Here is a 15,152-nt window from a genome sequence, read left to right on the forward strand (position 1 = left end):
ATGAGGACAGCGCTCTAACCGACTGAGCACCCCGCAGGCTACTTGAATGCTTCTCAACGTGCGTGAGTTACTATACAGATGCAAAACTTTGACTCCTGGAAACCAGAAATATTGTTAGTTGATTTGTTTTTGTTTTGGTTGTTTTGTGCCTGTATGTTCTGTTGTTGGCTTTTTTGTTTTTGTTTTTGCACCACTTGGTTTGATCAGCAACTGGGTTAGCGGCTGAATGGCCGGCCGGCTCCACAGGAGTCTCTCGGGCCAACCCCTGCCATGGCTTCTGGCTCCCTGAAGAGGTGCAGGCTGCCTCCTTTTTTTGTCAGGCCAAACCACATCCTGCCCATTTCCACTTTCCATAAGACAGCTCGTGACACCGGTGGTTTAAGATTCGGCAGGCTCCGCGGCAAAGCGATAGCAGGGGCCTTTCTCACACAAGTGAAAATAACTCATCCAGCGGTCAGCGTGGCAGGCCTGGGCCTGGAGTTCGCCCCGCCCCACGACCGGATCTGAATCCCTGCTCTGGGGAGCGGATTGCTGCTCGGCCTTCTCTCACTACCTCCTCTTACAGCTTCCCCCCAGAAAACTATGCTGGAGACAGGAATGACCTGGTGCCGCAGTAAAAGGCCTTCAGGCTGTCAGGCTCAGGCCAGAATTCGATTGGTGGGGAAGGTGCAGACTGTCGCAGTTGGGAAGGACCTCGGTGATGTGCTAGTCACTCTGCGGATGAGGAAATGCCCTCATTTACCTCCAGGGAAGCCGAGTACAGGGAGGGAAACAGCCTGTTGGAGGCAGAGCCTGCAAAGACACCTGGTGTCAACGTTCCTGGCTCAAGTTCATTTGAAGGGGCACCCACATCTGCACACCAAGTTCTGGTGGCATCAGGGGACCTTGGAGAACAGGTTGGGTCCTGGTGACTGAGGGGCACAGGTCACAGCTGAAAGCTGTTTGCGGCCAGCACCAGAGTTAAGCAGTAAATGTAGTAAATGTTTGGAAAGCATTTGATGCTTGAAGAAGAAAAGGGAAAGGAGGAAAAGCAGCAGCATTGAACGACGAGACTATCAGAGCGCTGGAATTTGTAAACTGATGGTTTGGGATCATTGTTATTTTTTAAGAGCAGCAAGGCAGACACCGTAGACTTTCCAGTGGTCATGGGAAACTGGGCAGAGTAACGGGAGACCCTCAGCCTAAAGCAGCACTGAGAAGGAGCCGGGCTCGTGAGAAGGGCTCAGGACCAGCCTATGTCCCCGGAGTGTGCAGCCCAAGTCCCGCGCCGTCCCGTGGGTGCACCGGTCCTGTCCTTGTGCTTCCGGGAGGGCCTGGATGCTCCGACCATAGGAGAAAATGTCTTCCAAAGACACCTCCCTGGAGACTTCTGCCCCCGGACCATGTTTACACCAGGCTGGGGCTTCCCTAATCTTTCAAGGGTACCAGGTGTCCTGTTCATGGTTAACCTGTGAACTTGGCTTTGATTTTCTCTGGGAAGCCAAGACCGAATGCCACCCTCACGCCATGCAGGTGGCTTCCGGTTGCACGGCCTGTGCCCTGGCCTCTCGGGTGGCGCAGGAGCCGTGGACTGGACGGGGAAGGAGAGCCTGGTGAGCACAGAGCCAGCACCTGGAAGGGGCCAATCCCAGACCCGCCCCAGTGCGAGTCAGAGCTAACTGTGGCTCTGCCGTGGGGACAGTTCCCCTTTGTCAGTTTAACGGACAGGACAGCCCAGATAAGAGGTGCCGGGCTCGGTCTCCTGGGTTGTGCAATCAACCACTTTGCCAACTGAGGGAAGAGATGAACGAGCCTTTTCCAACCCTACAGTCAAAACCAAATTTCCTTTGGGGCCATCCTCTCCCCCATCGCCTCCCCATCCCCTATTTTTAGTTCCCAAGTTGGTCTTAACTGGGTTTGGGGTTTTCTGGGGGGGGGGTGGGTAGAACGCAGGGTGATTTTTCTTTCTCTCAAGCTCCGGCCTGGCATCTGCCTCCAGCCTCCTACTCCCTGTCTTGCCCCCAGATGAGCCTGGGGCCCTGGCCTGTGCACCAGAAGGTTGTGGGCTCCATCGCAGTTCAGGGCACATACCTAGGTTGTGGGTTTGATCCCAGGTCAGGGCATGTATGAGAAGCAACTGATTGATGTTTCCCTCTCTCTCAAAAAATCAATAAATACAGCCTTGGGTGAGGATTTTAAAAGAGAGACAGAGAGAGATGTGCCTGGGGCTGTTGTTCACTGTCGACCAGGGCGACCAGAGTGACCAGGGCTGGGCACCCACAGGAGCCAGGCGGCAGGGCCCACTTGGGATGAGCTCAGCCACGTGGCAGTGTATTTGGTGCTATGGCCAAGTCAGCGGAGTCGTGAAGCCTTCTGCCTCTCTGGTGGCCGCATCCCCAAACTCACACCCAACACCTCGCCACTCAGGCTCGCCCATCGGGCCCTTAGGGGCCACGAAGAGCAATTTGCCCTCTCCCAGGGGGGCTCGGCCGGCACCCCTTGTTCCCATCCTTTGCACTGTGGCGGCTGCTCATTTTCTGCATCGCCATCGGAGCCGCGCTGTGCCTGGCAGCGTGTGGGAGGCTTCACAGAAGCTGCAAAGGTAGAAAACGTGTGGTTTTACCGGGTGATAAGCTAGTCCAGCCACGCAGTCTTGGGCAGTGTGGGCCCCCCCCTGGAGCTTCAGTCTCACTGTGGAGGAACTGTGGGTCCCACGGACCGTCCACGGCAGGGGGCTGTTTAAATTCCTGGGCAGGATAAGCCACAGCTGTGATCACACTGGTGGGCCCTACGGCTCAGGAGAAATAGGAAAAGACCAGGAGAGGCAAACAACCCACAGATGAGCGAGATGGGGCGAGACAGCAGGAGAGGGGCGATGTTGGGGTGAGGGGAGGGGAGGACAAACTCCAGCCCTGCGCTTGTTCCACCTGCTACCGTGGACCATGCTAAGCAGCCAGACCCTGAGGCCGGCAGACCCAGACTGCTGGCTGGCACAGCCCCCGCTCCGTCCAGGGCTCAGTCCTCCCCAGGTCTGTGCCTGGCACACTGCTGGTGCCACCCCCTGGACTTTGTGGGTGGGGGTTGGGATCGGGAATGAGCAGCTTTGAGGGCCCTTGGTACTTGATCTCTGCTCCGCTGGACCCAGGTGTGAAGGACGACAGCCCAGCTCTGCCACCAGGGCAGGTGTTGGGGGGACCCGGGGGCCTGAGCCCATGGTCGTCTCCCCTCTGCTCTCAGGCATAAAGGGGAGGAGGCCCGACGAAGCGCCAGGTCCCAGCCACAATGGGCTTCGGCAGATCCTGTGGCACATGCACGGCTAACTGGCGCTCCGGCCAGAGTAAAGGCTGCACTGGCCCCATGATGCTTCCGGCCAGTCCTCGTGGGGTGTGTGCCCGTGGGAACTGCACTTTTCACTCACATGCTCCCGCTTCCCACCTGGGGACACAGGTGAGCACTCGGCGTCCCTAGTTCATCTCCCACATAGGCTATAGCCTGCCTACTTGTATCTGATCCCAGTTCTGGGCTGGGCCTGGAGCCAGGGCAAGGGGGCAGGGGAGGGAAGGTCGCCCTGTCCCCGCACATCACCGACAGCCTTGTTGCGGGCTCATGTCTTCCCATCACTGAATTTAAGCAGATGCAGGCAAGGATGGTGGGTCCTGGGGCTGACGTTTGCAGCTCTGCTAGGCGCACCAATGCCCAGTCCCACAGTCTGTCCTCATCTGGCCTCCTCTCCCCACCCCTGGGCAATTACCAGCTGCTCGCCAATCATTTGAAACTGTCTTTTGTGACAGAGACTCTAAGAATTGCAGTTTATCAGCTGTGCATGATTCCAAGACAAAAGAGAAGAAAAGGTCAAGGGGGAATGTTGGTAACCTGTGGAAAGATTCCTAGAAATGCTGTCTTCACCCTGGGTTGGGTAAAGGAGAGTGAACCCCTCTTCTCCAGCCTGAGGTCCCTGGAGCGTCCGGGGAGCATCCCCGAAGTGTTTCCCTGGGTAGCGGCCTGGCTCCTATCTGCACCGCGCTGCCTCTGTTTCTGTGCCCCTCATCACCCCTCCGGACCACAGGGCATCGATGGCGCTTGCCCACCTGAGCCCACCTGGGTGGCCATGGCCTCCTCTCACTGTGCTGTGGGCAAGCCAATGGACATCTGCAGTGTGAAAAGATCCTCCCGGGGTGTGGCGCGTGGGAAGCACAGCCTCCACCTTTTACTTGAGCTGGTTCGTAATGAAGAGGCACTGACGGACAGATCAAGAAATCCCTACCTGCTTCACCCGCATTCCTGCTGTGCTGGGCAGAGTCGTCTGCACCAGGATGAAGGCTGTGGGGGGATTCGGTGGCACAGATTGGAGTGGGACTTGGTGGGAGACCCTGTGTGCATGCATATGTAGGTGTGTGTGCATGGGGGCATGTATATGTGTTATATGGGTATGTGCACACGTGTTGGTGCATGTACGTGTGTATAAGGGGGACACACAAAAGAAACAAGAACTATCTCCTGGAGGGCAGGCCCCTTGTAGTACAGGCTTCCCCAGCTGGGTGAGTGTTCTAGGAACCCATCTGTACTAGTGTGCCAGCTGGTGTCATTATGAGAGGCTGTGTTTCATGCCCATTCACGATGGATGATTTACAAGTGCACCTGCCCACACCACACTGAGTGTTTAGCAGTTTTTGACCCCAAAATGGCATGACCCCATGCCCCATCCTCCCTATTCACTCGGTCTCAGCCTGAGAGATTTTGTTTTGTTTCCCCGGATGAGAAAAGTTCTCAAAGGGAAACATTTTGCCAACGTGGAAGAGGTGAAACCAACAACAGCAGAAGCACTAAAAGACATTAAAAATCAGTGAGTTCAAAGACTGTTTTGAGCATAAAAGAAAGTCTGGACAGGTGTACTGCATACCACGGAGGCTGCTTTGAAGGTGACTGAAGTTTAACATGGAAGAATAAATACACAGTTTTTATGAATAAATTCTGGGATTTTGGGGGTCCCTCATGTGTGTGTGTGTGTGTGTGTCCAAAGAAGAATGGAGCAGGTGAAGGTCACTGGAGAGGGCCAGAGCGGATTACTTGCAAAGCCCTTGGTTGGTGATCCGGAGGAGCCAGGGGAGGGGAGAGAGGGACAAGGTCCTGCTGAACAGGAGTAACAGCTGAGAACGAGAAGGAAACCAGAAGACCTCTGGCTTGAGTGGAACCTGGGTCAAGATGCACGATTCGATTCCTTAGGTCCCCGATTGTGTTAGACAAGACCTGGTTCTTTAGAACAGAGTTGGAGACAAGACCTACTGAGGGAGAAGGGAGAGAAGACTCAGGAGCTTCTCTGAGTTGGGACAAACCTGGGCCTCAGCCGCAGAAAGAGGGTACAGCTTGGGGCGTCTGCAGACCAGGCGAGAACAGCGTCCCTCCACTTCCCTGGTCGCTGGGGGTCCTGGGGACCCTGAAACGGAGTAAATCTTCCCCCGATTTACTCCTTTTTGCTATCAGCTGGGAAGCATTTCCTAAATGAAACGACACAGTTAAAAGGCAGGTGACAACTGCGCTCAGCACTGGCGAAGCCCAGGACGTGCCGGGAGGAGAGCCCCAGGAGGGGAGAGACAACCGCAGGCCGGACACCTCGGCCTCTTCTCCCTGGCATTTCCTGTGGGACAGTAGTCTGTGTCACCTAACAAAAGAGGCTGTCCCACTGGTTGAGTGTCAGGAGCACTGGGTTGGACAAGTAAGGGTTCTTCATTGTGGGACTGGCCAGTGCATTTGCTATGCACATGGGACTCGACCAGAGGGAGGTGTAACCTGTGGTCCTCAAACGGGTGGGACGACGGGACCCCACTTCTATAACGTGCCTCCTGGAGCTGGGGCTCCACGGAACACAATTCGGGAGACACTGAGGTGGCCGGGCGGGGAAGTGTGTGCGGAGCCGAGGCTCCCGTTTCACTCACCTGTGAAGCTTTCTTACTCGTTTCTTTTTCTTCATCGTGCTTTGTCCCCTTCTGAAAACCAAAGCCTCTTTCCCCAGAGTCTCCCCTTCTCCAGAGGGGAGACTGGGGACAATGCATGTGCTGTCGTCCTTGACCGTAGTGTGGGCACGAGGGGGCTCCCTTCCAGCCCTTCCAGAGGACAGGGAGGAGCTCAGTCCGCTCGGCAACCATGCACCAAGTTTGGAAGCGCCCTCTGGGGCCCTCCACCACCCTCCACCGCACCTGTACAGACAGACTTCAGGAGAACCCACTCTGGCTGAGTAACACTCCGCCTCGGGGAAAACAGCCCACAGGGGCTTTGGAACAGCCTGAGGGTCATGGTCAGATCATAGCAACAATACTAATAGGGCTTATTTGCTATAGCAGAGGATTCAGAATAAGGAGGAGCTTGGACTCCATCCAGATGGTGTTAGTTACAAAGGAACCCAAAGTGCGGTGTTAGAAGGGCTCCCTCGAGGGGCAGCCCTGAGCCCTGGGGGGCTGCAGGTAGTGAGACTGCGGGTATTTAGGCAGGAAAATGCACAGTTACTGATTGCACAGTGCCCTGCAGCATGTCCCCCTGCCCCACGCACCCCCTCCTCGGAGACGGATGGATTGGCTCCTGAGACAGCCCAGCAGGTTCGGAATCTAGAGGCCAGAAGATCCAGCCCCAGTCCAGCCACCAAGGAGCTGGCTGACCCCAGGGCAAGTCACTTTGTGTGGTTTCCTCGTTTGGAAAGGAAAAAATAAAAGAGATAAAATCTGATCTACCTCTCAGAGGTTCAAGTGGTTTCTGTTTTACTTTTTTTGTGAAGAGCAACTAATAAAAATGATACCAAACCCCTCTGAAAATAAATACAGGCTCCGTGCATTTCTAGCAATAATGGCATAGACTCTCCTTGGGACCAGGGCTCAATTTACCACGATAAAATCACTGGTAAATTTCTAAAAAGTCACTCCTTTGTACACCTACCTTCTCCATACAAAATGGTTTTCTGTTAGGAGAAAGTCAACGGACACCCCAAGTCATTCATTTCGGGGTTTGCGTGTTTCTTTTCTCCAGTTGAATAGTCAGCCTCTCTCTTTCTCCGACTTGCCATTTTTGGTCATATTTCAGAAATGACTGAACTTCAGATTTTGAGCTCTCACTTACTGAGAGCGAATGTAGAAAAAACGAACCGGATTTAGAGATAAGTAGACAAACATTCTGATTGAGGCTCAAACTGTGTTGAAGTGCTCCGGGCCGTGTGGAATTACATGTTTCCATATTCCTCGTTGTCTTCACGAAACCCAAACCCAGAAGGGTATAGTAAACATGGCCGTCTCCCTCCTCAGGGGCCTCCGCAGAGTTTTTAATGTGGCAACTTAAAGGCGAGCAGTTGTGTGAAACACAATGACATGACGGAGTGTTTTTGTTGCTTCTGTTGCTTTCGGAGAGATTAGGTCTTTGGGGGGTGGGGGTGGAAAAGGACAGAGGCTCAGACCCCAGCCCTCGACAGAGCTCGCTGACCCCTCAAGAACGGCACCTGAGTCCAATTTTGAATGAGCTCAAATGCAGGTTTTATGTTGTGAGAACTTGGAGTCTGGCCCTCAGGGGTGCTTCTAAGTTGAAACGTCATTATTTTCTCTCTTTTTTGTATTTAATACATATTTCATAGACTCCTTGCTTCAAAGCTTTTTGATCGATTGGCAGCAGGGAGCCGGTTCTTTTACCCAACTGGACGAGTTCCCCCTTTCTCTCCGAAAACCTGGAATGTCCAGGAACATGAAGAGGCTGCTCTGTTCTTTCTTACTGATGTCATGCGGCTACGGACTTGGGAGTGAAAAGTGCTCCCCCCCTCCTGTCTCCTTTCTCCTTTGGATTCTAGGTGGTCTTGCTCATCGCAAAGCAGGTGTGCAGTTCCCGGGGCCCTGCAGCCTTGCAGTGCCCACCCCACAGGAAGTGACCGAGGGCACCTTCCGAGGACACAGAGCTCCTGAAGCTGACTAATGACCGGCTTTGGTCACGAGGCCCTCTCTGTCCATGAACATCAGCCTCCACCTCACGTTTAATTTCCCTGACAATAGGAAGGATCTCTTGGAGCTGTTCTGTCCAATACATAACCACTGGCCACAAGGCAATTTACGCTGACATGAAATCACGTTAAATAACATTTAAATGTAGTACTTGGTCACACGAGTCACTTTTCAAACGGTGCAGACAGGGAACATTTCTGTCATCACAGACTGGCCCCACTGGACAGAGCTGCCCAAGAGATCACCCAGCCCGGGCCTTCATTTAAATTCCTGGAACTTTAAGAAACGGACACCCTGAAAGGTTAAAGGACTATTCCAAGGATATCCAGGGATTTACGAGGATGTATTTCTTGGCCATTTCTTGGTCCCTGGAGGACGTCCTTTATTTGAATCTTGAGTTTTGAAAGAAATTTCCTATACCAAATATCTATTTGATTTTTGCGAGTAAAATAATCTAATGTCATGATGGTCTTATAATATAAAAGCACTGATCCTTTTGGGAGATGTTCAATGCTGTGTAATCAACTATGTCTAAATATTTTCCTATTTTTAGTGGCCTGCGAATGTCACAAGGAAGAGGAAGTCTGGGTGAATTTTTGGAGGCCGAGAAACATGGCTGAATCTGTTCCCTGTCCTGTGCTGCACCAGCCTTGCTGGGATGCTCCTAATGGCCTGGGCACACAAATCAATCCTGGGAGAAGGCCAGCAGGTCGGCTGGGCCCTGGAGGCCCAGGACCCGCCACTGCAGCGTCCACAGTCAGGCAGCGTCCCTGGGAGACCCCGGGGGAGAGGTACAGGCCCATGAGGACAAGTGTGTCCCAAACATTCTTCATAGACACTTATCCTCACTTAGAGCTGAGGCGGACAATACCTGTCTCTCTCCCTCCACCAGAGCTTCAGGTGAGATCTCACCGGGGCCAGAATTCCCGGTGCCAGAATTCATGGTGGCCTGGAGGCAGAAGCCTTGCTCAGAGAGCTGCTAATAATTCGGGATTTGGGACTCGGGACTGTTGAAAAAGGTCCCCGGTGTGTGGGGCCAGGCGGGTCCTTAAAGTACCAGGGGATCACTTCCTAAAGCACGTAGTTGTCTAACCGCTACACTGTACACCGAAACTAACACAAAATAATATTAAGTGTGACACTGAATTGAAAAATAAAATTTAAAATATGTATACTGCTCAGTCACTTACCCAATTAAAACAAATTAAAAAGAGAAAGACTCCTCACAGAGAGAAGGCCCGGAAACGTCCTCCGAGAGCTGCCTAACCTGCCCTGCTTCCTTGTATACAATTTGTCCCTGATCCCGGGCAATTGTTTTAAGTTATTAATTAAATGAAATTGATCTGCAATTATTCCAACAGTGAAGTGAACCATGATACACAGAGAAGATAAAAGAAAGAATCCGGGCTCACTGTGGTCTTCATTAATTTCCTCGTTATGATGAATACCTCTCCTCATGTTCTCCCAAGGGCTTGCCCACTGCACGCAACAAGGAAACACAAAAGAAACCAATGGAGCATCTCCTCTTGGGCCCGTGGGCTGTGTCTTTCTGGCTCTGGGGATTTGACTCGTTGAAGAAGACACTCTGAAAGGCCAGTGTCCCCGTGGATGCGATTTCATTGTCAACAGACACTGAGAACTGGGGCAGTGGAAAAGTTCTGGCAGCGTTTCCAGTGAATTGCATGGTTAAAAAAAAAAACAGGTGCGTTGCAGAATAACAAACTGACTTGTAAGGACCCAGAAGACAAGAGGCCAAGTCGAGGAGGACCAAGCTGAGGAGGCATGGAGCAGACATCGGATACTGGAGGTCGGGGCAAGGAGGGGCCGGGGCCCGGAAGGTTGGAGGGGTAGCAAGCCCAACAGTAGGATTCTCTGCTCTTTGGTAACTCGCCCCGTAGAGCTGAGCAAGGGCTCACTGAGTTTTCCTGCAGTCCAGAGGGAGGGTAGAGGTGGGACAGATGGTGAGGCCTTGGTGGCGGTGCGCAGAGCACCCACCTTCCTCCTCTCCGGGGGAGCCGTCGCCCACCTGGACTCAGCCTGGAAGTGTGCAGGTGCCCAGGATGGGTCCTCTGGTCCTCGGCACCTGCACCACCCAGGTGCTGCTGTACTTGCATTTCTTGGAAATAATTATTGGTCAAACCAGATTTTTCCCTGGCCCTTGACTTATTTTAAGGAGGAAATGGAGAAAGGAAGAGCTGCAGGGAAGGCGTTATCGCTGCAGGCTTTGAGGATGGGGCTGGGAAAGAATTTGAAGGGGTCCAGAGAGGGGGTCCCTGGGAGAGAGACAGGAAGCAAGGGGAGATGAAGCCGAGGGAAACTGCCGCCCTTGGCCGTGGAAGTGAAGGCCGCAAGTTAAAGACTGCGTCCGCTCCAGGGAGAGATGGGCTTCACAGATGGATTAAGTTAAGGCTGTTGAGATGCGGGGACTGCCCTGGGTTGTCTGTGGGGTTGCCATGTCATTGCAAGGTTCTTATGAGGGGGGCACAGTGGGAATGAGACAGGGGACGTGGTGACGGAAGCAAACGCTGGAGCGACAATAGGAAGGGGACATGGACCAAGGCCTCTAGGAGCTGACACCTTGATTTTAGCCCAGTGGGGCCTCTGAAATGGCCCACAGTAATGGTGCCGCCTTATAGGGCCTCTGGGGGAGATTAAATAGGACAAGTCATTTAAGGCACGTAACACAGTGTCAGCCACGTAGTTGGCAGATGGGGTTATCATGTGTTTTTAAAAATTATATTATTCAATCCAGCAGGGTTGGACCCCAAGTCTGACTTAAAGCCCACCCACTCCGCTGCACGGAAGCTGACTTGGGCTGTTTGGAAGCGGATGCAGCTCTTCCAAAGAAACAATGGCAAAGTGTTTTAGAATTACTGGACCCCAAGAAGATGCTTCCTAGTCCTTGATGTCAGAGAGCATTGGGGACCCCAGAAGTTCTCATTCCAGCTCCTAACAGCCACGTCCTTGGCGGTGCCCACGGGGTTGCCGGTGCGCTGGAAGCAGTCTCTCAGATAATGTGGCAGTGACGACTGACAAATGTCAGCAAGCTCCATGGCTGTGAAGGTGTGAGAAGGACTCAGGGGGAGTGGACAACAAACGGCAGGGCAGCTGCCCGGGAGTCTCGTAACCCTGATGACTTCGGCTGATAATTTCCCAATCGCTCCTGTTGCTCCCATCTGGGGTCCCGCCCCCTTGTTGGCTTTGTTTAGCACTGGAGGGGCTGAATGTGCAATGGGACAAGGGCCAGACCAAGTGTAGAAACTGAACTCTGAACTGCAGTCCACAGCAGCCAGCTCCTTACCTATAGTAACCGGCCCAGGAAATCAGCCTGCTCTCCACAACTCAGACTGTACGAAATGAGACCTCTATCTCTAGCAACAATCTGGGAAGCCAAAGAATAAGCTCTGAGACCATCAGTCCCAGAGGGCCAAGACTTGATTGATACCTGACAGCTTCCCTCATTTTTGTCCCCACTTCCAACTTAAGACCAACCAGAGAAAGCCAAACATGTTCCCCCACCAAGCACGTGGGATGCTTCGCTTCCACTTGGTGTTCCAATGGCTTCCCCATCCCAACAGCCTGCAGTCGGGGCACAACTGAAGCCTTCCTTCTTTCCTCTACAAAGCCTCCTGTCTCCCCTGCCTGCCATTGAGTCTCTGCCAAACACAGGTGCAGATGGCTGACTCCCTTGCTCTAAAAAGCAAACTCTTCTGGCTGGTGTAGCTCAGTGGATTGAGCGCGGGCCTGCGAACCAGACAATCGCGGTTTGATTCCCAGTCAGGGTACATACCGGGGTTGCAGGCCAGTTCCCTGCAGGCCAGTTCCCAGCAGGGGGCGCACGAAAGGCAACCATACATTGATGTTTCTCTCCCTCTCTCCTTCCCTTCCCCTCTAAAGGTAAATAAAATATATATTTAAAAAAAAAAGCAAACTCTTCCCTGGCAGGTGTGGCTGGAGCATCATCCCATAAACCAAATGGTGGCAGGTTTGATTCCTGGTCAGGGCACATGCCAGGGTTGTGAATTCAGTTCCTGGTCAGAGTGTGTACCAGAAGGCAACCAATCAATGTTTCTCTCTCTCTCTCTCCTCCCCTCTCTCTCCCTTCCTTTATCTCTCTCTCTAAGGCAATCAGTAATAAAAAGTTAAAAGATTAAAAAAAATAAAATACACAACCAGCAAGCTTGGAATCCCTGGACTTTTCCTGTTCCCATTTGGCAGGTCTTCGTTATATTTCCACACACCTGATTGCAGTGTGAGAACATGCTCTAGGCACCTGGCCATGGACGAGTTTGGTCACATGATCAGATCAGAGTGACAACTGTGGCCTCCTGAAGCCCCAAACCCCTCTTGGTTTCTGTCTTCGTGAAGCATGCCCGGTTTCCCTAAGAGCGGGAACTGAGTGTGACAAAACAGTGACTAAACTCTGTTCGAACCTGAATTCCTGTTGGCGCCACTGGGCAGAACATCCAGGATGTAATTAGTGAAGGCAAATGGGAAAAGCCCCAAATTGGAATTTTGTTTTTAAGTAACACTTGGGAGAGGGCAATTTAGAAACGAAGACAACATATTTCCCTAGCCGTCGGCATACAGATCTCATTTTAAAGAAAACAGTGAGAAGGTACGCAGTAAGTGCTGTCCCGGGAACGTCGGCAGCTAACGTTACTAATCGAAAAGCTATCAGAGCAAGGAAACATCCAGGTGGCGATGGGGTAGAGATAGCACAGGAACTCTCTGTGGACGTCTCAAATTGTTGGTCTTTGACAATAAGGTTCATGTGTGACGTTCTCTGCAGAGCAGTTGGCAGAATTGTTACTAAGTTTATTGCCAGGTATCATCAGGACAGATTCTCGTGGTGTGAACTTGGCTCCAAGGACCGCAGCTGATACCATCCTGGGGAGTCCTTTTCTCTCATATATATATATATACACACACACACACACACACACACACACACACACAAAGCAAGCTTGTATGTATATACACACACACATACACATGTATATATTTGGAAAGTCAATGATTAAAATGGTTGTTGGCATTGTGGGAAATTATAGGAACTTGTTTCTTTAATTCGGGTTTTTCATTTAAATCCTTACTCTGTGTTTTAGATAGTAGGTTATTTTCTGTAGTTGCCCGGATTTGATGGTTGGGAATCATCAATAGTGGGATTTACAACTTTAAATGACACCGTTAGTAGAAGTGATCACACTCACCCTCTGGTGTCCTCGCACCCCTGTCCCAGGAGGCTAGGAGCAGGTGGGGGGACAACAGTGCTCCCACTGAGCTGGTGAGAAACCCAAGATTCAAAGAGGCAGAACGCTAGCCCTGGCCGCGTAGCTGAGTTGGTTAGCGTGTTGTCCTGATATGCCAAGGCTGTGGGTTCAATCCCAGGCCAGGGTACCTATAAAAATCAACCAATGACTGCATTGATAAGTGGAAAAACAAATCCATGTCTCTCTTTCTCTCCCTTCCTCTCACTCTCTAAAAATCAATCAATGAATAAAAATATTTAAAAGACGTGTAATGCTTTCCCCAAGTTCATGCTTTTAGCAAGCTGGAATTCGAGTCCAGATCTTTTGATATCAAGCATGCAACACCTGGCAACAAGGTTTGTGATACTTTTATTGAACACAACGCGATCTGGTTCCCCCTTTCAACTGACAGCCAGTATGTTGAAAGTAAGGGTTCTGTCGGGCACCTCTGGAGGTGAAGGGAAGCTAAGGGAGCTGGAGGGAAAGATGCCTTCTAGCCTTGGCAGCCGAATCAGCGGGTGTGGGGGTGAGGCAGGGGACAGGGCGGGCAGAGGAAGGCCACACTGTCCACTGCGAGCTGCACAGGCCAGCCTCGTGGCTGCCCTGCACTTGTAGCCACTGGGCCCTTGAAGTGTGGCTCCTTGGACCTGAGATGCGTTCCGACTGTCGATTCCACACAGATTTCATAGGTGGCCTATTTTAAAAAAGAGAGAATGGGAGCTGCTGCAATAATTTTCATATTGGTTCTATGTTGACATAATATGCTGCATTAAATGAATATATATATATGATTAAGATGAAGCCAATGTATTATTTTTCATTTTTAATGCGACTCCTAGAAAACAAAAAAAATCACATATGCAGCTCGCATTTGGGGCTCACATTTTATTTCTGTTGGACGGCGCTTGTCCAGAGGTTTCCCCTTTGGGGCTTCTTTTTTTTATTATTATTTACTCTTTATTTGTATTTTTCCCCTTTGGGTAAGATGGTCCCTGGGGAGGTGAGGGGAAGTGAGTCCACCAGCTTCTCAGACAGCGCGGAGACTCCTGCTGCCGGCCCACCCTGCCCTTGGGAATGGCGGGGTGTGGGGGGGGCTCTTATTACGTAAGGCATTAAAGAAGCAGCCCGAGTTCCATGTGGCAATTTCAATGGAAACATTTTTACTTCTGAAACCTAGTTTTTTTCCTAAACTCCCCCCAGGCAAAATGGATTATTGCTTCCTGGAAATCGAAGCAGGGGACTTGAAAGTGTTTCATATTGAAAACAGAAAAGCCCAAGGAGGAGGAAAATAATTATGTTTCTAAAAGCTTTTAGAACAAATGCTTGCTTGTGAGAAATAATTTTGCTATAAATATTTTATTCCTCCTTTCCTTTCTTCTGTCCCCCAGCTGAGGATTTCCACATGGACATGGGAGATGATGTTCCCCTGGGTTGTGGGGGGAGGATCAAAGCCCCTGCCTGCTCGCTGCTGAGTTTTACTCACAGTCTTCCGAGGGTCTGCTTCCACCGCCTGCAGGGCTCTGAGAAGCAGTGGGCTCCAAACATTGGAAAAATGGACAAAGATTGCAGAGAAGAATTTGTAGCTACATTGCTTTGGAGCCAGTTTCAAACAAAAGTTTCCAGGCTTGTGGAAAGTTTCCCTGTGGGAACCTGTCCATTCTGAAAGACTTCTAGTAACGTAATTGGTAGATCACTCACAACTGGTGCTGAAGATGACTACAGACAATAAAGAGCTCATGGAATGGCGGTTCCCAACCAAAGTCTGTGTACCCAGTGCTTTGAAAGGCCAACACTCAGAACTCCAGGGTTGGGAGTGAGGAAGGTTCATTGATGGAGAAGGTGCCAACTGAGAAGATGAGAGACCTAGCGGTGCCTCAGACCCTCCTTCTCACTGGACCAGGCCCAGAACTTTGAAGGGGCTGAGGAAACAGGTGCCTGGAAGTGCTGGTGGGCG

This window comes from Artibeus jamaicensis, unplaced genomic scaffold (assembly GCF_021234435.1).
Source record: "Artibeus jamaicensis isolate MK-2021 breed Jamaican fruit bat unplaced genomic scaffold, CSHL_Jam_final contig_354, whole genome shotgun sequence".
In the NCBI taxonomy this organism is placed as follows: Eukaryota; Metazoa; Chordata; class Mammalia; order Chiroptera; family Phyllostomidae; genus Artibeus; species Artibeus jamaicensis.